Below are 23,190 nucleotides of genomic sequence, written 5' to 3' on the forward strand. Positions count from 1 at the left end.
TGTCACTGAGTACAATCCAAAGGATGATATCTAAGCAATCACATAGACTTCAGTTTATGTCTCCTTTTCACTTCCAAACACCCACTCCCATTTTCCATTCAATTCTTTCCAAATTTTTCCAGCTTCAAGAATGTCTAGAGGACAGAGTGAAAATTTCATTCACTGCCATCATCTTCATACAATCTCCATTATTGCTATAAATATCTTGCAGCTTTTCCAAAATGGGTAGTTTTAGAATGTATCAAAATGAAAAAAGTAAAACAAAAACAAATTAAAAAAACATTTTTTTTTTCCTAAAAGTCCTGAATGTCATTCACTGTATTGCATTCAGTGAAAACAAATAATGGTAGATAAAAAGGAAAAGCAGTGTCTGAAATTTTCAGATTTGCCAAAGAAAAGTTTTGAAACAATGTGTTTTTTATATATAGCTTTGAAACAGACAATCTATTATTGAAAAGAAAAAAATCAACCAGCTCTAATAAATATATGATTTGTGTTCTGAACATTTCAAACAGGAGAAGAATAGTAAGGGAAAAAAAAGTAAATATTGCTTTCAAATCAAAGACTTTTGGTCTAGTACTCTACAGGACAATGTGCACACATTCATGTATGGTCATCTTTCTTGAAGCACCTCATAGCCTTTATCATAATTTCTTCTTATTTATGAGACAATGAGAGTAAAGAATACTTTGTTCAGTGTGAAAACATCATAGGATTAAGACTATTGCTTAGCGTTAATGAACCATCCTCTCCTGACCAGTAGTCTGCAGTGGTACTAGAGACGCAAGAAAGTGACAGAGAATGCAGCAGGACATTTTCCATTATTTCCATTGCTTAGTCAGTGGCTGCACCCAGAGCTCTCACACTCTCCGCACAGAGCTGAGCTATGAAGAATTAGCAAAGATGTCATCTTTATGAGTCATATGCCTTTCCCCCCTCCGTTCCATCTGCAACTTATACATATTCTTCTGCGGACCACTACTTTTCTGTCACACATTTGTTCAGAAAGGGCATGGATTTTGCTATATCTGTGGTAAAGGCCTTCAGTGTAGAAGTCCTGCACAACAAGAGTCAACCTTCCTCAAACTTATTGACCAAAAATAATTGGCCCAGTAAAAGAAGAGCTATCTGTATCTCTCAAACTGTTCTTTATAGACAGATTGCCTTTTGCAAGTCTGTTCTCAAGACAGCTGCAAAGGGAAAGAACATTTGTAAAAGAGACTACAAGTTCAGTTCAGCCTCTTACCAAAGTGTTCAATGCACATGTTCTTTTTAATTAAGTAATAGTTTAATGGGCAACATTAACATGTTCTAAGGAGGAGGCTTCAGATCCCAAGATTAACTTCTGCCCACTTTACAGTTGTAGAAATCATGTGTCCTTCTACTGATTTCTATCAATTTATGTTGGATGAATATGATATCAGTATGTTCTTCAACTTGTACTGCAGCATTTCAAACCCAGCAGGAACAAATCAGCCTGTCTTCAAGACGTGAGTGAGGAAAGAAAACAAGGATGAGTGGAAACAGTTTGAAAATCATCTTCATCTAGCAATTTTCATTTTTTCCTTCATAGCAACTCCTTGTTTTCTACTACCTTCTTTTACAAGTTTCCTTACCCATCTCTGCTTTCTCCATTAATTAGTTAGATGAAAGGTACAATCCTACCTTGGCTTTTACGTTAATAAAACCCTGACTTCATAGTTCAGGATATCCTCCAGGACATTTGGGTTATCCTCTGGGTTTTGTGAACAAATGAAAACAGTTTGGGAGATTCTACATACAAAAATGTGGAAATGGTAGAAGCCCTGAGGCTTTTGTGCTCTCCCAGATGGGGAGCCATCCTTTCCTTCTTTTCAGGTGCTTCCCTGTGGGTGTGGAGGACTGGTATTTCATACCCCAATTTTGGATTGGTTGCACCCACAGATGTTAGCACATCTGGATCCCCTGGTGGCACATTAGCTGCATCAGACACCTTCTGGCCTAGGAAATCTCTTCCTTTTCTCCTACGCATCCCACTGCATTTGCAAATGACATACAGAAAGAAAGAAACTCCAGATATTACTCTTACTTGCTGTAAAAATATAGACATGAAGAGTCAAATTACACCACTCCTGTATTTCATGTGTCCCTGTGTGAGGTTAGAAAGCATATAAAAACCAGATTGGTGCAGTCCTGTCTACAGTCAGTTCAGCTCTAATTTCAGGAAATGAGAAGGAGAAGATGGCTGAATGACCTCTGCACGGTCAGTGCTGCTATCCTCAGACTTGGTGCACTCTATGGAGCAGAGAAAGCTGTGAGGGGGCACACGGGTTATCCAAAGGTAGACCAAGGATTTGCCCAAATCGAGCTGAATCACCTCAGTCGCAATCCTGCATCACAATAACCCACTTGTATTTTACTCCCACCTGTGGCACCCATGGGCACCTCCAGCAAACACCACCCGCCTCGCTCCTGTGGATGCCCAGGCAGGGCGAGCAGGGAGCAGGGAGCCGGAGAGCTGCCACCACGGGCTGGCCCCGCAGGTGCCTGCCGTCTCCACCACGCCTGCCGCCGTCCCGCACCGTCACCGCCACCGCCGCCTGCCCTCGGCGCTGGGAAAGGGCCCAGACTGGCGGCAGGACACCCTGCGAGCCCGCTGGGAGGAGGCCCAAGCAGAAGGCACACTTCCTGCGCTTAAAGCTGCCGGAGCAGGAGGCACAGAGTTCGTAATGGGGGGCATGCCGAAATGAAATCCAAGCGGATCATTCTGCTTCGGTGGGGCCAGGGGACAGCACAGGTAACTGGTGGCATGCCAAATCCAGAGAAGAAAAGAGATCTTTCTTACAGACCGTTAGAATTAAAATGCTAAGCATTAATGTGGTTATCAGACATCTCTGCTTTTTACTGGAATTCTCCCTGGCAAAGTTGGGGTTTGCATTTTTTTTTAGGAGGAAAAAAAAAATCAACACTTCACTGACTGCCTAGTGATCCATCCCCCAAAGAGATTTAATCTCTGCATAACAATGCTTAAATCAGCATGACATTTACAACACATATTAAGTGGTTTGTTATTTATTTCAAGACTTTAATTGGCACAATATATTAACAGCACTATTATAACAGTTCCACTTAAGAGTTTCCTACCCCTCCCACAATTAAAAAATAAAACCAACCTGAATTACATTATAACCTTTTCTTGCTTTCCTGTAGCACAAATGAATTATACAAAAATGAATGAATCAAAAAATAAGTCAATAAAACCAACCATTCTGTTTTGCGTATTACCCATGAATTAGAGTTGATTTTGTTTTCCTATACTCAGACAATTTTTGATCCGACATTTTCCAATATCTGTTAGGTGCATTTCCCATAGACAACCCCCCAAACAAAAAAGCTAACTACCCTCCCTCTTTTCAAACTTTTTACTCCTTAAGAGCTTCTTATTGTTCCATTTTCATTGCTATTTAGGGTAAAAGCTCATTAAAATATTATGAAGCACATAGCATAATTGTGTGGCAACATTTGCCGATGAATAACATCTGCAGCAATGTGTATGTGTATTTATATTACAGTAAACTTAAACCTGCTCATTTATTTTTTCTTCATTGCCTCTGTTTTAAATTATTTGTCCCAAGTAAAGTGCTAGGCTAATGTATAAACCACACAGGCTACAGTGCAGCCATTATTACTGAGTTTTATCTGCTGTGCAGTGCCAAATATCTTTTCATCATTAGACCACAGTTCATGCCAGGGTAAACTACTCTATGTTAGATGTCTGCAAAATATTATTTGCTCTTTTTATTATGTTATTATTTTAAACTTATCTCTGCTGAGATTAGGTTCTTTCTGCATGTTTGTTTTCGGTGCTTGCTGTCTGTGTGCATTATGTCCTAGGCCAAACTGTATTTGGAAAACCAGCAGAGAGACAAGCCAACACTTACTTCTCTCTCCCTGTCTATCTCTCACAGTAAAATTTTACTGGAGTCCCTTTATAATGAAAATTTATCACTACTGAGAGACAGTGTAGTGCCCAAATATTTGGGTAAGGACACTGTGTCATTTTTGCTTGGCTACTCTTATTTGTGGAAGTGGGTTAACTGCAACATGATCACAAAAAAGAAGGAGAAAAGCTATTCTCCTATTAAAAAAATAAATAAAAAGACTTGAGAAAGATAATTACCACAATATGTGACAGAGACAATAGAACACACAAACTCTTCTAAGCAAAACACGTTGATCTAGCTAGTCCATATAATAATGTATGTGTGTAGCTTTTAGAAACTACATATTCCAAAAAACCCTATAGAGACATTAAAAATATGCTTGGGATAATGGGCTGTGATTGGAATTTTTGCAGTACTGAGGTCTTTTCAGGACTGTGTTTCTCCCTCCCTGACACCACCCAAGAGCTGCAGCACCGACCATTTGCCAAGAATCTGACGTACACCTACCCTTCATTTAACACTGTCAATCGTTTTCATGCTTATAAATAAAATGATGCTCGAAAAGAATTTATATCCTAGAACAACTGATAACAGAGCTTAAAAAAGCTGTGACTCCAGTGCGAGCCTTTCATTCTCCCATGTTAATCTTCCTATTGTTGAAAATATTGTCATTTGAGAATGTTCTCAGACTTCACTGTTCTCAGTTTTTCCTCCTTTCTCTGCCAGTTGTTTCTAGAACAAAGCCATTTTGCTAGACAATTACAACCATATGCATTTAAAAATATACATTTTCTTCAGTTAAACATAAAAGATATTGATAATACTGGTACTACTTTTGGAAGGTGTGTGTGTCCTCACAACATGTGCCTCAAAAACTTTATTCAGCAGAAGGGAATATCAAGACATCAAAAGTCCTTTATTATCTATGTTTAGAAGCACTGAACCTTGCAGCTCTGATCTAAGCTTTTTGGTATGTTTCAGCCAAGCCCAGATCAGACTGTGCATTTCAGAAGTCCCATCACCCAGTTTTCTCAAAAATCATCACGTTGATTGCTTGTTTGAATCTCATCCGTAGTGTCTCTCACAGCCCCAGGTGACTCCTGCTATTTCCTTCTGTTACTACTAGCATGCCTCTCCCCACACACACTTAGATTATGATCCTTTTCAGGGTGAAAGAATAAAACTAGGGGTCTCGCTTTTGTTCCAGATGTAGAAGTTCTGTGGGCAAAAAGAGTAATAAAAAGGCACAGAAAATTAATCTGATAGAACTGTGCACAGAAAAAAAAACATGACTTGCTATTTGTGGGCCTTTGAGAACAAGCTGTTGAAGGCATCAAACAGTAATACTGCTCTCTGTTACCCTAATGATCTCCAAGTCTGTCAGGCCATGAGAGCTGAGTTGGGGCTGGTGAGTGGAGTGGGAAAGCTGTCTTGTATGTAAAAAGAACTGTCTTTCCTAAGCAGTATTCTTGTACAGGACTGAAAATGCTAATTAAGGTGAATGACTCACCCTTTCACTACAACTGAATAGACATGCTCTCCTTACAAAACTGGGAGATAAGGAACATCACTGTAATTGGTATCTCCACCAAAGATCCTACACCACTTCTGGGGTCAGGGAATAAAGTCCCTTCAATTAACATATGACAGCAAACAGTGATACTATTGCTGAGGAAAAATCACAATGACTTTAGGTGTGAGAAAGTAATCAAGGAAGTAGTAACGAAGTAACACTTTATTTCATATCAATGAAAGAAAAGTGTCAGGATTATTAATGGTACAAAGCAGAATTCACTGGCTTAGGCTGGTTTGGATAAGGTCCTATACGCCTAACACTAATTTGACATATTTGGACCTCTTGAAGATCCCAATGTCTTTTTATATTACATCTTTTCAGGCTGCCCAAAGAGTGACTAAAAGGTCTTGTGGTGCTTAAAATAAGAGATACAAAACTAAGCAGAAGACAAACCCGAATATAGCTCACTGGCTCTTCATGTCAGTACAACTGAAGGTTAATCTAGAGCAAAGTAAATGAGTCTTCTACCCCTTCCTCCTCCACTCTTTTAAAATGACTAAAGATTAAAAAGAAAAAAAAAATCATTCTGGGGAAAAATAAAACAAATTCTTTCTTCCCTTTTTGATTTTTTTTATTTTTTTTGCATTAGGCACTCCTACCTTCAAAATATACAAGGTTGCCAGAATCATGTAACAAGTTTGCCGATTTGGAGCCTGGTTAGATTCATCCACACAACTAATTTTCATAACAAGTGAAAAGCCAAAAGACCCCCACCATGTTGTCCATAATATAAAAAAAAAATAAAAGATCCACTAATCCAGGACAACAAAATGGAAACATCTGGAGATTAAATTTACAATTAGAACAGGAAAAGGAAAAAAAAAAGATTTTTGATAGTCCACTTGATTTCACTGCTCAGATCTTTGTGTTGGGCTGTAACTCAAGTAATAATTGGACAGTTGAAGAAAGCTATGTGCTAAAAATTCTTTTACTAGCTTTGCTCAAGTCTTTGCTGTTCACTGGCTGCAAATGGATGCTTCTACAAAATGCAGTAGTACCTTCATGCCATTAGAGTTTCCAACAAGATCTGGACCCAAACTTCTGCAAAATTGGGGTCTGGGGGCTTGGACTTCCCTAGAAAAAAAGACACTGGACAAATAAAGTAAAAGGAAATCAGGAACTGGAGAGAGCAGCTGCCAGCCTTACCATGCAGAGTAATAACTAGCTCCCACTAAAGCCAGTGAGATACTGCCATAAACTGGAGGGTGTTTTATGTCTGGGTATCCAAAGATACACACGCAGCAATCTCCGCCCTCTCCTTTTGCTCACAGGTTGTGTTACAGGATGTGAAGAAAACCATACAGTCTCCATTTCAGGACATAAAGGAATGTTCCTTTATTTACATGAGCAAAAAGCAGAGAATGAATTTGGGTTGGTTAGATGTAGGCAGCCATGCTCTGACCAGATATGCCCATGCAATTGGGATTTCAGAGCTGAATCATTGTCAGTCATCAGTGTGATTCACTCTTACCATATATATAGGGGAAAGGAAAATAGTCTTTCTTTAGATTAATCATAAACATGCCCGGAGAAATTACTTCCCTCAGAATCAAAACTGGCCACCATAATAATGGATGACAAATATTCCAACTATGTCTAGGAGCATATATTTACAAACAGACCCCATGCCTGTACTTTTTTCCTCTCAGTCCCCTTTTCAGATGATGCAGTTGGGATTTTGGCTGATGTAGCTGCGATATGCTTACATACTCCAATTTCAACAGCAGACAGCAGTCCTACTGATTTAATTGCACATGTTGTAAGAACAATATCTGAAGAGCCCAGAAACTCACAGTATCGTCTGCCATTAACAGAAGATGACTGGTGAGACTTTATCTTCCCCTAACAGATTTCAGTTAATGCTTGATTTTAATTAGAAAACCCAGAAGAATTAGGTCCAATTCATTCCTGGTTTGCATGTGGTTGAGCTGATCACAATCTAAGAATGGGAATAAGCTTAAACAGAGGACTACACAATAAAAACATATGTAGTCAGCTCTGGGTTGTCCATGGTTAGATTGTCTGGACTAGTTAGTGTCTAGTGACACAGGGTAGTAAGTGTGGTGTGCCACCTGCCTAGGCTCTGCTCTGCCTGTCACTTCTTAACTACTGACTGTTCCCAACAGAAATCAGTATAAAAAGTTGCTTGGTTGGTTGGTTGGTTTCCCTAAAGTTGATACACCAAATATGTATTTGTAAGTGTATTTTACATACACTTGGCATTATCTTTACTTTTGGTTTTATTCAGGCAGCTCTATTTCATCCCCATGCATATTCTCCAGGATGATTGAGACTCAACTGTTTTCTTTTCCTTGTTCTTCTAATTAACTTAACCCTGGCTAAAAGCAGGATAGCAAACTGTTTCAGACTGAGTATACAGGAACCCCTTTCTCAGTTCTAGTTACTATGCGAGTTAGTTTTTCTGAACTTTGACTGGAGCATTCTACACTATTTAAAAACAAAAGCAAGGGGCAGATTCGCTTTCTTGCTAATTTAAAAACTACCATACATTTTGAACCTTATTTTGCTCAGTCAGTGTAAATCAAAGCTAAATCCATTCAGGTCACTGAAGTTAAAGCAATGTAAGCAAGAGAAACAGGCCCTCTGTATATAATTTGGTCCTCTCTCACCTCAGAAACATGCCACAGTGAGTCAGTTCCCCACCATCACAGGAAAATAGTGTGGAAAAGGATAATGTTCGTATGAGGCACAGCACTATCATATCAAATCTGCTGAAAGCACCAGAAAATGGAAAGTGATAGCCAGCTGCCGCTGCTGGGGAGATTCATTCCAGGGGCTACATCTGGATCCCACAGCTGCCAAGTTCATGGTGACTGACTTTCCAGTACTGGGGTAATCAGAGGTGCAATAATAGAAGCAACACAATCCCAGTACTATCAGTGATATGGAAAAGATACAGGTATTGCTGTTCACCACTGTGCAATTCTGTATGTTTCCTCAGCATTTGTACGAAGATGTGAATATATTTACTAACACAGGAGTATCAAAATATCTAGGATTCACAGTAATGCAGAATGTTTTTTCAGGAGCCATTTTCTAGGATAACATACCTGCCATTAACATAGCAACAATATGTATAATGATGCTTTCCACTTAGCATTTATACATGAATCCTCATTCTCTGTTTGACTGGCATAACTCCATCGCTTGAGCTGGTCTGGACATGTTATTCCTCTCTTTTCTTCCTCTTCTGTTCATTTTTCTATGCCCTGAAAAACACTAATAAACTCCCACATATTTCCAATTAGAAATCAGTGTTTTTCAGTGTGAGATTAGCTTTCAGTAAAAATAAAAATGTGAGTAGATTTTTTTTCTCAAAAATGCCATTTATTCAAATGCAATGAAGAGAAAAATCAAAAGAAACAAAACAAGTTTCAGTGAAAGCTATTCAGTTATTAATGTTCTCAGAGTTATGTCTGATTATATGCTATTATGAAATCTGGATCAGGCCATCAGAATGATCTTGCAGCTATTTTTGGTGTGCACTCACACTGCTATTTTAGCGGAATTAAAGAGACACAGTGTGTGAGATCTGTGAGGTTTTCCTTTATTTTCTAAACCAGAGCAGTTACCTACAAATATACATTCATTATGTCAGGTAGATATAATCATGTTTTGATTACAGGGCAGGTACTTCTGCAAAATAAATATGCACTCTCAAATATTCATGGCTTTTATATTCCCAAATGAATAATACATACCTGGAAACAGAAAAGTGTTCTCAGTGCTCCTGAAACACACTCATTCCAGTGCGTTCTCCATGTCTGAACGTTATATGAATGTTCTGAACTGAGAATACAGCTTTCAGCAACATTGTGAAGAGACAGCTAATACCCACAAATATAACCTTTAAGTTACAGCTGCTGATATATATACATTGTGGCCAAAGTCAAGCAGACGACACAAAAGGTAAAATTCTGGCTACCACAGGAAATGCATTTTGGCTTTTCTTTTTTTATTTAGACTGTACAATGTCATAGTGGGCATTACAGAACATCATGACCAGAGGTTTCATCTGGGAATTGGCAGAAAATGCGCTAGTTTTGTGAGGTGGATAAAGATCATTGTGAAAGGTTTCTCTGACCATATCTAACTGTTAATAACTCCCAGACTTCATTTAAATAGCTTGATCTTTCTCTCACTGAAATAGTAATTGCAGGATCCTGCCCTAAGTAGTGCATTTGATCGATCTAGCTGTGTTTGTAGTATTTGTAATTTTCCTGGTTTATACTATTACATCTACCATGCTGTTACATATGCTCTGAATAGTACTTAACGTTTTTAGCATACTTTGCAGAGATTAACTAATCTTCACAATGACCCTGAGAGGCAAGTGTATGAAATGAGGATAACGATAACTGGGAAGCAGTACAGAGTCCTGTCGTGACTTAACCAGGGCCTGCGCTGAATCATTAGCAGAGCTATGAAAAGAGTACTGGGTACAGACACAGTAATTTGATAAGTTAACATTTTATGCAACTAAAAATTTAGAAATACTTTCAAGCTGTTTTATGTACACATGTATTTATGCAATTTGTGTTTTATTTCAGTTTATTTCATTTCACTGGACTGTCCGATTCCCAAAATTCAAGATGGTAGTAAAATCATTAATGAGTTTTGTCCTCACCACAGGCATTTGAGGCAGAGAAGTGTTATTCTGCTTTCAGATGAAGATGGGTAGATTAAGTGGCACATCTGCGATCAGCCAGACTCCATGGCACAAGATGGTGATTTTACATTATGTCCTCAAGTCTCAGTTCAACAATTTAGCTAGACATCTTTTCTTTTGTGCAAGATCCAAAGCCTGCTTTTCAAAATTTTTTGAAGTTTTTTTTTTTTTAGACACAATCAGATTGTTGATTCATAATTTTATTATGCATTGGTGGGTGGAATGAAAGCTGTTGGCTTTTTTATGTAAGGGAGTATGATACTTATAGACAGAAATCCCATGTAGAACCTGGGATGCAGAATGCCTACATTTATTCCACTTTAACTAGCAAAGGCCTTATAATGTAGGAGCATCTCAAAAATTGTTTAACTGGAGAGTAGGACTAGAAGGAATTCAAGGAACTACTGGAAGGTGGGTACAGTGATTTACTGAACTACTTGTACTTTGGACTGAAGAGCCTAAATAGAAGGTGGGCCTCCAGCAGTTGAGGGAAAGTAGAAACAAGGTGTTCAAGCTCCTTTAGATACCAGATGCTGGGGCAGGGATGTCTTGCTTCCAGCAGTAGAATCAACACGGGAGAGTGTTTGGGCCAATATCCTTGTCCTTATCTGGAAGGTGAAATACAGATACCGCTCATGAGATTTATACTAATATCAGAGTCCTAAGTTAGGTCAGGACTGTGAAATCAGTGGCTAAGGAGCCTCGCTTAGGTCTGAAACATGAATATGTGTAAAAGACATCCTTGATTACGGGACCAAGAAGCCTGAGAGCAGGCCAGTGCTGTCACCAGGGATATCACTTTCAGTTCTCTGTGTTCATACTGCACGTCACAGCTACCACTTGCGTCAAGCCTGTTTGCCTTCTTTATCTCCTGCCAGACATTTATTTTTCCTACATTTAAGATATGACCCTATCAAAAGCTAAAGAACCTGAGGAAGTCAAATATTTAGCATCTCCAACACTTGCTTCTATTTGGTCCAAAACAATAATAGAGACACCATCCAGGGGACCAGGCACAATATTTTTTTATGCTACTGTAGAGAAGGGTAGAAGAAAGATCTCTGCTAGAGATTGTCCTGATCCAGTCTGGGTCCACTGAAATGTATGGAACTGATGGCCAGTTTTGATCACAATAGCAATAAACTCAGTAAAAATATTCTCAGCTACCAAATACACCTTTCCCCACAACACAACATGAGGCAAAATGTATTTAATTAACCCTCATGATTTCCTGTCTGCCTCAAAGACCAACTGTTTCAGACATCCAATAACTTGCACTTCTCCCTCGTATGAATATTACATTCTTTCTTTCTGCTTTATTCTTCTGATATTTGTCAGTGATATTCTTCTGATATTTGTCAGTTTTCTAATATCTTAAGAGGTGCTCATTAAAGAATAAAGTTATAAACCCACTTGGTCATTTCATCATTACCTGGCTTTGGTTGCCATCTGCTGCAGTATGAAGGCCTAACTTCATGGACACATAAGTAACTCCCATTTCACATGTGGTATCAGAGCAGAATTTGGCTCAGTGACATAGTTCCAAATGACTTTAAAAAGAAGAAGTTTGTTATTTGTCCTTTTTTGTTTTGTTTATTACATGGTTCATATTACCACTTTGCCCCCTAAATTACATCTTAAGCTGTGTTTACGGTCAGAAGAATGACTGTAAAAACTGCTTCATGTTCGCACTGAGTTACACATGCTTTGGGTTTTTTTTTTTTGCATGTAAATAGACTTTTATTCCTCTTTATTTCACAGGAGCCAATCCAGCAAGGGGACAATGAGCTAGTTTCTTTCATGATTCATGCATTATCAACACAATTATTAATTAAGCGTTAACAGTTGGAGATTTTTCTTTAATACAGATAATGAATAAAATTACTCAGAGAAAAAACCTCAGCTCATAATTCAGTTTCTCTTTTATACACAGAGATAATAGCACTAGAAAATACTTTTTTTTTTCAGCACTGTCATTTATAGTTGACTAGAAACTGTATGTACCTTAAATAATAAAATCTCACTTTTTGGTCAGTGAGAAATGTGTACATGTGGCTGATTTCAAACAAAGAATGGATCCTATTTTAAAAGGGGTGAGGTATTGTTTTCACCATGTTGCTTTTTAGAGCAACTCTATTTTTAGGAGGATCTGGTGAGGACTGTTTAGGATGTTCCCATCACACTTTTTAAGTCTCTTCAACAAACAACTGTGCTTGTGCTGAACAAACAGAGTTTCTATGTACTTCAAATATCTGTATTGGTTTAATCTATTTCCAGAGAGCTGACCTGTTTTCCCTTGTTACCCACCTGTGCTTTCAGAGAGCAATACTTAGAACAAAGATTTAGTATGAAAAGCCAATGTCCTTGTAATAACAGTATTCCATGAGATACTGTGCAATATTTCTATCCCATTTCTTTGACAAGGCAGGGAGTTCAGACTGGCCAGGCAAGGACATCTAATCCGAAACAGATTTCCTTGCTGTTCAACACTCATTGTAGAATGAGCTCACAAGAAAAATCTAATACTGCTTGATTACTCATTAGTTCCAGCAACCTGCTTTTATATTTATTTCTGTCCCTTCCTTTCCATCATGTCATTACTCCCTGTAGCAAGCTATGCTGGTTAGAACACAGAACAAAATTTAGCACATGCCGGTATGACATACCAGATCAACCAAAGTCTAACTTAAACCTACCACCAATGATCTGCTGTAGTATGACAGTCTTGTTGTGCTAAAGCTTACACAAAGTACTGAGTATCATTCATATTTTAGATTATCAACCCCAATTATGTTGTTTGTTTGTGTTTTCCCAGAGCTCACTTTAAAATTAGGACAAAAAGTATTCCTTTTGCTTTTGTATCATCCTGTTCCTGCCTCCAGTGGCAGTTTCAGAATGCAAGATGGGATTCTCTGTTTCAAACATGTGCATTAAGCTTTGTAAACTCTTTTCAGGAAAAAAGAAAAAAATACCGCCCCCCAAATTTTTTCACCCTATAGATCAATCCTTCTCATGCAATTCTTCAAGCATTTTGGATTGTAAGATGTGTCCCCAAAACACCTTGTGCCTTTTAGTGATAATTACTAACTATCAGAAAATCTTTTTCTCTGTCTGAGGAGATATTATTCCAAAGCTAGTAATTTTTCTGGACATTTTCTGGGTCTTAAAAGCCTCCAGCATTTGGTGCAGGGGGTGTGATTTCTGGCTTGATTATGTAAGGTTTTTACCTTTCAGCAAAACTGTTTAGGTGTGTATTATTACATTTGCCTTCAGGCATGTAAATATCACACCCAGTTCCTTTGCAACCTGAGCCTTAACTGAAAGAGAAATAAACCATCCTTCAAGGGGGAAGAGGGCTGGATGTTTATCTGAAAGTAATATCTTCAGAGAACTCTATGTATAAGTAACTTTCCATTCTTAAGGCAGGTACTGTCTTACTTTAACTACAGCTGGATAAAAATACTCTTGAATCAATGTCTTCATTATATTTGGGATTTTTCCTCTTCAGACTGATTGCAAATTGAGCATGATTGTAGGAGTGAATTCCTTAATTGTAACTTTTCTAAATGTACTAGTGAAGTGTTTTGGTCTACAGCTCTTCCAATGTGCCCAAGGCCAGCACTTCTGCACGCAGCTGGTCTTGAATCCAGTATTCAGTCTGTGCAAACGATCACGTTTGTCATGTGGTGCAGCTTCTGTTCCCCAGCTGAGGGACTTAATCCTATATACAGAAACAGTGGCAAAAGAAATCTCTCAAGAGAAGAGAAGAGAGGACCCATTTTAAAGGAGGGGAAGAGTCAAAAAGAAGCCCAGCAGATTTTTGATATTTAAAATCTTTTTTCTGTACATTTTTAAACAGGAAAAAGTCTTATATTTGTCTACATACAAGAATGCTTGATTTAAAAATACTTGATTTCCTTCCCAACAAGAGAAAGATATGCCAGATTTATTAGCTGTCTAATAGACTTTATGTTCACTTTTCTTGACACGTTCCAACCAAGTAATTGGGTGTATAAAGATTAGATATAACCAGTGACTTCATCAAGAACAATAGGAAATACCTGAATTTGCCTTTTCTTCAAATATTTTCAATAACAAGACTGGTTTCATGAGCACTAGCTTAAAAAAACAGCTAAGGAGGGTACATGTGACCTCTCTGAACTACAGGTTAGGTTTGGCAATCCCATTCACAAATTTATTCATTATTTATTCCCTCCTCACTACAGAAAATAAAAGCTCACTTTTCTTTTTTTTTTTAAGTTTGGAGTCTTATAATTAGGCACTTAATTTAGTTCTGATATGTAAGTGGCCAGGTTTAAGAAGCTATAAGCATCTAAAAATTATGCTGAAATACATGAAACTTCCAAGTACTCAGAATGAGTCTTAGTGGCTAACTATAGTCATATATATAGCTATATGTGTAGCTAACTTAGTGGCTAACTTAGCGGCACAACTGCAATTGTAAATGTTGACTTCAATTTTTAGGAGGCAGGTCCAATGACAGCTTCAGTCATATGCTCTTAAAACACGTACTAAATTCTATCACAATCTTAAAACTTCTTAACTTTCTCAACCCATGATCATCAGAAAATAAAAAAATATTTAGAAGCTATGAGCCATGTATGACTATCCTTATAATGGTACAGTATCTTCTTGATGATTTGAATATGTGAAAAACAGCAGTGTGGAGAAAAGCAATGACACGCATACTTCAGCACAAATATGCACTTCATTTAGAATCATGAGACTAGTCTAATTATCTGAAGACAAAAAGAGTACATTTTACAATGGTTTGTTTAGATTTTGCACAAGATTATATTTTTATTAATTTATATATTTGTACACTGTATTTCTGTGACATTCTATATATATATGTACATATCAATCTCAGAAATGTATTTCTAATAGATGATTTTTTGGGAAAGGAAGGGAGAAGGGAGGTTGGTTTGGGATTTTATTAATTTTGTTTTAATGGGAAAGGTAGTTCCTTATATGCAAGACAATTACAGTTTGAAGCCTGGTCCTGCATTACCAGTTTTCCCACAGAAATCATTTGAAACTAATGAAAATTTGACAATTTAGGTAGAGCTAGAGAAATTATTAGACTAATTCTGAGCAGCTGTCATAGTTCAGGGGTTTGGAGCACAAAAACTTGTAGAAGAATAATCCTCAGATATTGAGGATGCCTTTTGTTGTCCTTGTGAAATTTCTATCCACATTTGGCAGACTGTGAAGAACATTCTCACATTCCCAGTATTACACAACATTAATTCCTTTTTTTTGGTGTGTGTGTGCGTATGCTCCCCGTCTGATTCATGCGCATCTGAAAAACAAAAAAAAGAGCTTGAGTGTAGAATCTGCCTTGGTGCCACTGCCATGGCACAATCACTTCTTTAACAGCACCAGACAATTCTCATTTCTGCTTGCATTCATAATAGAGGGAAAAAAAGAATATCAAGGAAGCCATGAAAGCTCTATTTCCAGTTACAGGAATATCATGCTCAGCTCTATTTCAATGTATTTGTCACATCAGCATCACACCAAATCCTTTTACAGAAGTCAGAATATTTTTTTCACAGTAATATTTCTGAAAGTCAAGTAATAGTGTTGGCTGATCATGGTCATTTTGTATCACATGCAAAGATGAGGCAAGTTTACTGGTTTGTTGTTCTCTCATTTCCATACTGTGCAGAAGCATAAAGTCAGTACAATCTCTGCAGTATGAAGCTACACAAGCTTTCTTTAGTTGCTTCATTGTACATTACTTATTAAGCATTGCTTACCTGTGGATACTAAATTCTACTGGCTATGATAACAAATTTCATATATACATATTTTGAATGTTCTTGTGATGGCATTTTATTTACTAGTATGACCTGCAATAAGAAGAGTTATTGCTTTACTACATTATGGACAAGCATCACATGTAATTCACAGTTTGTTTCAAGTTGACTGTGATCTGTGCTTCTGCACCAAGCAATTGTTTTTTATTTTGAGCTCCTTTAAGTGTCTGAGATCCACTGAATGTGCAACAAAATAGCAAAATTTAGTTAGCATGCATGCACAAGTTTCCTTTCTTTTTTTTTTTAATTAAGCACTCAGACTTACTTCAAAAGTAGCACAAATATGCTAGTCAACTTTATGATTAATAGCTTCAGACTCAAATGCTTTTATTGTTGGTCTTCGTGGAGAATGTACTATTTCCACTGAGATTTTTTTCAACAACTTTAGCCATATTTAAAGTTAATGAGCTTTTTCAATTAAGGCTTTGGATATTTAGCCTTTGGATAATATTTGGATGAACCAGGGTGTATCTAACTGTGTTGGGTGAATTCTTAAGAGGCTCTGCATGTACCTCACCCATAACAAGCACATTTTAAGTTGCAGACATGTACTGGACGTCATTCTAGACTGAATGCAAATCACCCTTGTGAAAACAACATCACCAGTAGGTCTGAGAGTTCGAGCAATGACTGCACTAGCAAATGCCCTTGAGAGTATGTACCACACCAACTATTCTGAGTGTCAGAAAAAACAGGACTGACATTAGATTAAGAACTAGTCAAGGAAAAGAAGCCTGGGTGAACTCTAATAACTGTCTAAACTGGGCAAAACACATCAGAACATAATATTGAAAACTTTCTACTTGCTTATACAAACTAGCAGTGAAATCAACAAGAGATTAAACTGAAAAAACACTACTCAAACATGATAAAAAAGGGAAAAAATGATTGTGTGGTTTTTCAAATGCCACGCTGTGCTCTAGATTCAAATGGGTAGGAAATATTGCCTACACACAACAGCTTTGCTGGGAGCCGATGTGCTCTGCATTCCTGCGGGAGTCCTTTGTTTCCTGTCATGCTCCCAGGCTCCTGGGGAGCAGAAGTGCCCCCATAAGAGAGAGTCTGGCTGGCCCAGCAAAGCTGCCGCCTCGGGTTAAGCTGTGGGCTTGCGTTCAGGGCAGCCATTTTAATCTCTGCAATGAGCACTCTGTATGACCTTGAGAAGACCACTTACGCTGACCCTTTCTTGGCTTCCCAACTTTGTATGAAGGTGGCATTACTCTCCTACCTGGGAGGTGCAGTTGTCGGGATATTTGCTGGAGCAAAGGCCTTGCCACAAGAAAGGTGTGACATAAATACCTAGTTGAATAAATAATAAATAATATTGAACTACAAAACTGGAGCCTGTCAAGCACCAGTGGGTTTATTCAGCTCCCAAAATGTAACAAAGGGAAGGGAAGGTGAAATCTGAGTTCGGGTTTCAGTTACATCCTAATGTGGGGTTGTCCAAATGTAGGGCATAAAACTATCCTTCAAAGAACATCTTCTAAGAAACAGCTCACTTTCTATAAACCTATGTTTTATCTTCACAAGATCCAGTCATGCACAGTTCCCTTGGCCAACTCGGGTGTTCCCTGTCCTCTGCTCTGTCTCTGTCCCCCTCCTGTTCAGTTAGCCAAGCTTTCACATGTGCCACAGCAGACTCATAGCAGGATATGACTTGACTGACCAGGCAGACTTGATTAGGCATCTGGCTGCAGCCTCTAGGACCGAGTTATAACTGCTGATTCTTCAGAGGGTTCTGATTTTAATTACATCTACTCCATCCAGTTGCCACTCTTCAGAAAAGTCGAGGGAGAGGCAATACCCTTGACACCCCTCTTTCTCTCTCAAATATTCCTGAAACTGACCACTGGCTTCAAATCTGCCAGGGGAGATGTCAGACTGGGTAAGCAACAGCATGGTGTGATCCTGGAGGCCTCATTTCCAAGCATTCCAGATAAACAGAAGGTAAATGCAGGGAAATAATTTCAAAGACTATAACTGGAGATTAGACTTTAAGAACTAACTTACATGGTCTCATTCATCTCCTCCACCCCATCCTGCTTCAAGGAAAATCCAAAGAAGAAAGCACAGCAGAATATAGCTCTTAAGTCAACACTTGCACAGCAGGCTTCTGATACTATACTGCAGTTTGACGATGAAAAAAAAAATGCTGTCTTTGTGACTAAGGGCTCAGCCTAAACAAGAACAGAACAATGCTGACAGCTGTTTCTTCAAGAATATTCGGAGAATATATCTGATCCAAAAGAAAACGTCACCTTTCTCCCCAGCGAATGTGGAGTTAAAGGGGAAAAGTGGCAAAATTCCAACCAAAACTTGCCAAAACTGTGAATCTAGAGGGGAATTTGACTTAGAAGGGGAAAAATCCACCATGTTCTCAGCACTAGAGTATAAAATGGCTGTTTTCCAGACATTCGTTTCTGTTTTTTTTTAATTATTATTAAAAACATTGTAGAAAAAAACCTTATAGAGGCCACAAAAATGTTATTTCATATCATTTTTGTTCTGAGAATTTTATGCACGTAGCGTAATCCAAATCCAGCCCCACACTTTGCTGAACCCTTCTTGTTCATTATCTTCAGAACAACAGAGTCTACGTCAGTTCAGCTGCTTTTTTATTTGCCAGGTTACCTGGCAAATTGCCCCTGTGGGTGACTCTCTGCCATCCTTCTCTTGGAAAACAGGGCCACCAGAGAGTCATCCTCAGGGACAGCCTGATGCATGTCGGTTGTATGTATTGTGCAAACCACCAGTTTGTCCAGTTGAGAGTCAAGATGCAGCACGGAGCACACACGGCACACTAGGCTGGGCTTAGCTGCCAGAAAGAAATTTCTCACGCAGTTACTTTTCAGAAGCCACAGGCCTTTATTTGTACCTTTATTCATAATCATTGATTTGGCTTTTTGAAGTGTTTTGTGTGACTTGATTGCTTTTAGTAGCTACTTGGCTTTGACTGGCTGGTACATGCACTGGAAACAGAAATACATTTAAACAGCAAGCACAACTGGAGCTACAACAAATTGAAAAAGGTGCTTTAAGAACTTACCAAGATACCTTTGTCGCTCATTTTTGGGCTCCTGTCCCGATGACTTCAGCCTGAAAGCATTAAAATGAGTTCCTTATACATGCTTTGCAGGTGAGGGTTTTTTTGAGCTTTAATTTGCTGTTTGATTCGCCCCGGGATTTTCAGGTGTTGCATGAGGGAGTAGAGAACAGAAAGTACCTCAGTTCTTGGTTGTCAGCCATTGGATGATGGCCACAGCATTATTAAACCATCCAAGCATGCTGGGTCTCAACCACAAAATTTAATTTTCCCTACTGCAGGGACTAATCAACTACCAGAGGCTCTAAGTCCTAAGGAGACTGTTTTTATCTGTTTTTTTTTTCTTTCAAAGACTGAAGCACAGTTAATTTTACAGTTTTGTCTATCCTCAGGCTTACAAACAATGACAGAAATTCAGCTTGATGAGAAACAGATAAAAAGTGGAATTTATGCTTACACTATGACATAAATTAAAGAAAGATGAAAGGTTTAAATAATTAACGGCACCTCTATAAGTCAGATAGAAAGACCCTAGATCCCCTTAAGTGAAAGGAAAAAAAAAAAAACCAAAAAAGGAAATAAACACACTGAATGGTATCAGCAGCTACCTCTTGCTTTGTGTAAAACTGTGAAGGTAAGTCCATTCTTAACGCATTAGCTCATTTCTGCAGAACCACAGCCACTGAAAAACTGAATCCTCAGTCTTCACAAGGCAATTATAGTACACATATATTTGTATTTTAAATTTAGTATTCCAAAGAGCTACATATTATGGGATTCACTGCATAATATCTCTTCAGTTCCTTAATCAGTTGCTAGCATACTGTCTTTTTCAGGAACTCTGTGTGTATGTTCTCCACCCTAAAAGTGTGTCTAGGTAGCCGAACCATTTAAGACCCACTTACTGAGAAGTATGAGGTTTGATACTATGAGAGGAAAAGAGGGAAGGAACAAAAGAAAGCAAGGAAAGAAAAGAAATACTGCAGCTCAGCACCACTGCAATATTCATCTACATTGTTTTTAATCATAGAAGCTGTTTCTTGGAGTTCTCCCAAGAAAGACCAAGGGGGGAAAACTCCATAGTGAAATAATGATACCTTAAAATGTACCAGTACTGGCGATAAAGACTGTGCTACGCACATGTTAAATTTATCAGAAAAAGATGGTTGCAAGCAGCAGTTCACATGACTAAGACAGAATTCTTCCAAAATGACGGCTGCCCAGGCTTTGTAGGAGACATTAGCTTAAAAGAAATTTTGAAATAAAAGAAAGTTCCTACCAAAGAAAACAATTATAAATATTCTTAATTGCCTGGAAATAATTTGTCATACAAAATTGGACCAAGATACGTTTATACAAAACCTTCAGATGAGTTGATGTTGTAATGCCTGTTAGGAGCCCAGCATATTTTTGCACAGTGTCCCAATAACACATAAAAGAAAGGGATATGACTTTCACTTTTATCCTTCGCCTCTCTTCCTCACTCCATTCTTTCCTCCTTTCTCTCTTCCTTTTTTACTTCTTTCACTTTTTTCTTTTTGCAGAGGGGGGCATAAAATAACTAGGAGACTCAGTAACTGCTACTCAGTGTATTTTATTATTTCAGGAATTCGTTCCAAGCAGGGCTGCAATTACATTTAAAACTGGAGAATAATGGGCTATTGACATGTATATGGTTTTAGAAATATAAAGCCTCATTTTCTCAGCTGGAATTTCCCCACAATGTGCATTTGCATTACATTAGAGATGCTCTTTTTAAAAAGAGCATAGCCTGCATTCAGACATTTTGACATTATCTGGGTCAGAGGCAACATTTAAAAGCAATAGCCCTATATCTACTGTGAATTTCTTGCAGGCACACACAATGCATTAGTGAAAATGAGGGAAACACTGAGAGGTTCTCCGTATAAAACCATAGTTTGTGACATACCTGCCTGCACCAGACATTAATCTGCAGGAGACAGATTGTCATGGTCATGGTCCCCTGCTCCACTCCAGCTGCATATACATTACCTAAATTGAAATCCGCACTTCTTCATTCCCTATGTGGTTTGATGTGACCAGAAATGGTAGGATGCATAAACTGGCAGCTTTCAAGGTGCATATAAACGTCTCCACTTTCCATGTACTTACCTACACATGTAGCAGCTGCTTTTCCTTCCGGCTTGACAATGAGAACATTATTCTCCTTTAGCTTAGCTGAGGTCTAACTAGCTCGTCAGGCTCAGAATTGCATGACATTGGTTAGGTATGTAAGCAGCTCAGTACCTTTTTTGTTCCCAGAATTACCTAAGACATAATGAAAAAGGAATGCAGAAGTTTTTCACCTGTTATAATTGTTTTATAAAGCCCTATACAATGAATGCTTTGTCATCTTCCAAGAACGGGTCATTTGTGAATGGTAATGCTTACACAAGTGTGTTCTACAAATAGAAAGATCTGTATAATTGGTGTGGTATTGCAGGTGAAACCCCATGGAGGTTGCAAAAGATGTCTGTAACTTTCTAATTCACCACTTCCAAGATCTTGAGATACCAGACTTTTAATTTATCCTGCACTGACATTCTCCATTCTGAACAGAAAGGGGCACCAAATTAGTACCATCCCCACTGTAATTACTGAGAAATTAAAGCCAGTGTAAACAATGTTTTTTTTTCTCCTTCTTTTACTGTCTCCTTTCTAACATTTCTCCTCACTCCCATTGCCTCCACACATTTTCCTCCTTTAAAGTCCTCTGTTGTAATGCTCCTGCTCTCCCTCCTTTTCACAAATCTGATATATCCTTCACTGATTCCTTGGCTTTTCAAACACTTTTTCTAACTCTGACCACAATATATCTCTCCTGACACTTTTTCTCATGTCTTCAGTTATACTTTTCAAAGCCTCTCCTCTCTTCCTGGTTCACTGTGCATTCTGCTCTATCCGGTTCTGACCAGCAGACCACATTTTCCAATCCCTTTCTGTTTCTCTTTACCTATCCTTCTAACTGAACCCTGGATTAACTTTGTTAAACCAGCCCTTCTTGATGACCTATGCCCCCTCTCCTCCTCCAGCTGATGACAGTCAAAACTTACCTTTTTTTTTTTTGCATTCATTCTTATGCTTTTATTTCCAATTGCAGCTCTGCTAGAGTTGTTGAGTCAACAGCCCTCACAGAAGTAGCTGCTTAATACAACTGCAAAATGGGCCACTAGGCTCACAAATGTCTGTCCCTGGACTCTTGGAAAAAAAGAAGCCCTGAATTCAGCAGATTCAGAAGATCCTATAACAATGACATTGCAGAGGCTGAGGCTTGTCATTCTTTCAGTGAGCTAGAGAGGATAGGTAGGATACAAAGAAAGGAGAATTTGGGATGTCCATTCCCCTGTCTAAAAGCTATCTGCCTGAAAACTATCATTCTTCTTCCAGTATCTGCTCCAAAGCTTCATAGCCTCTCCCCAGGGTTCGGAGCAGTCCTAACTCTGTCCTGCCCAAATACGTGTCTTTCCTTCTTCTAAGGGAAAGATCTGTTGTCTCCTAGTCAGCAGAGAGGGGACAGAAGAGTTAGCTACATCCAGGTTCATATCCACTCCCCCCCCCCCCCCCCCCCAAAATGAGAGATTGCATTATGGTTTTCTCCCTCCAAGGCAGAGGGACCCTAGCAGTTGTCTCTCTCCTTCTATGAGGGGAAGGTGCCTGGAAGTGTGAGCAGATGAGTGGTAACATTTTTCCATACCATGTAAGCGCTTGATCTTTTCTTTCCCCAAATATAACCTAGCTGGCAGCAGGTCTGCCTGTGGATAATTATTTCTGCCTAACACATTTATTTTCTGTATCATGTCCCATCTTTGGGGACTGATGTGGCTTCACTCCACCACAGAATATCAACACTCATGCTGCTAGGTAACCCCAGAAAAGACAAGGTCTCATTCTTATTTTGATCCATTTTCTCACAGATGAAGCTACCACCTAGCACCCCACCCAGGCCTCAGAGGAAAACAATGCTCATGTGATTCTGCTAGCAACACTACTCAGTGCCTTTGTGACAGAAATTAATCTCTTTAAGAAAGCTCTTGACATTTAAAACATGATTCTACAATTTTAGCACATGATAATGCATGTTCTAAATAGTA

The sequence above is a fragment of the Apteryx mantelli genome, chromosome Z (genome assembly GCF_036417845.1).
Source record: "Apteryx mantelli isolate bAptMan1 chromosome Z, bAptMan1.hap1, whole genome shotgun sequence".
Taxonomy (NCBI): domain Eukaryota; kingdom Metazoa; phylum Chordata; class Aves; order Apterygiformes; family Apterygidae; genus Apteryx; species Apteryx mantelli.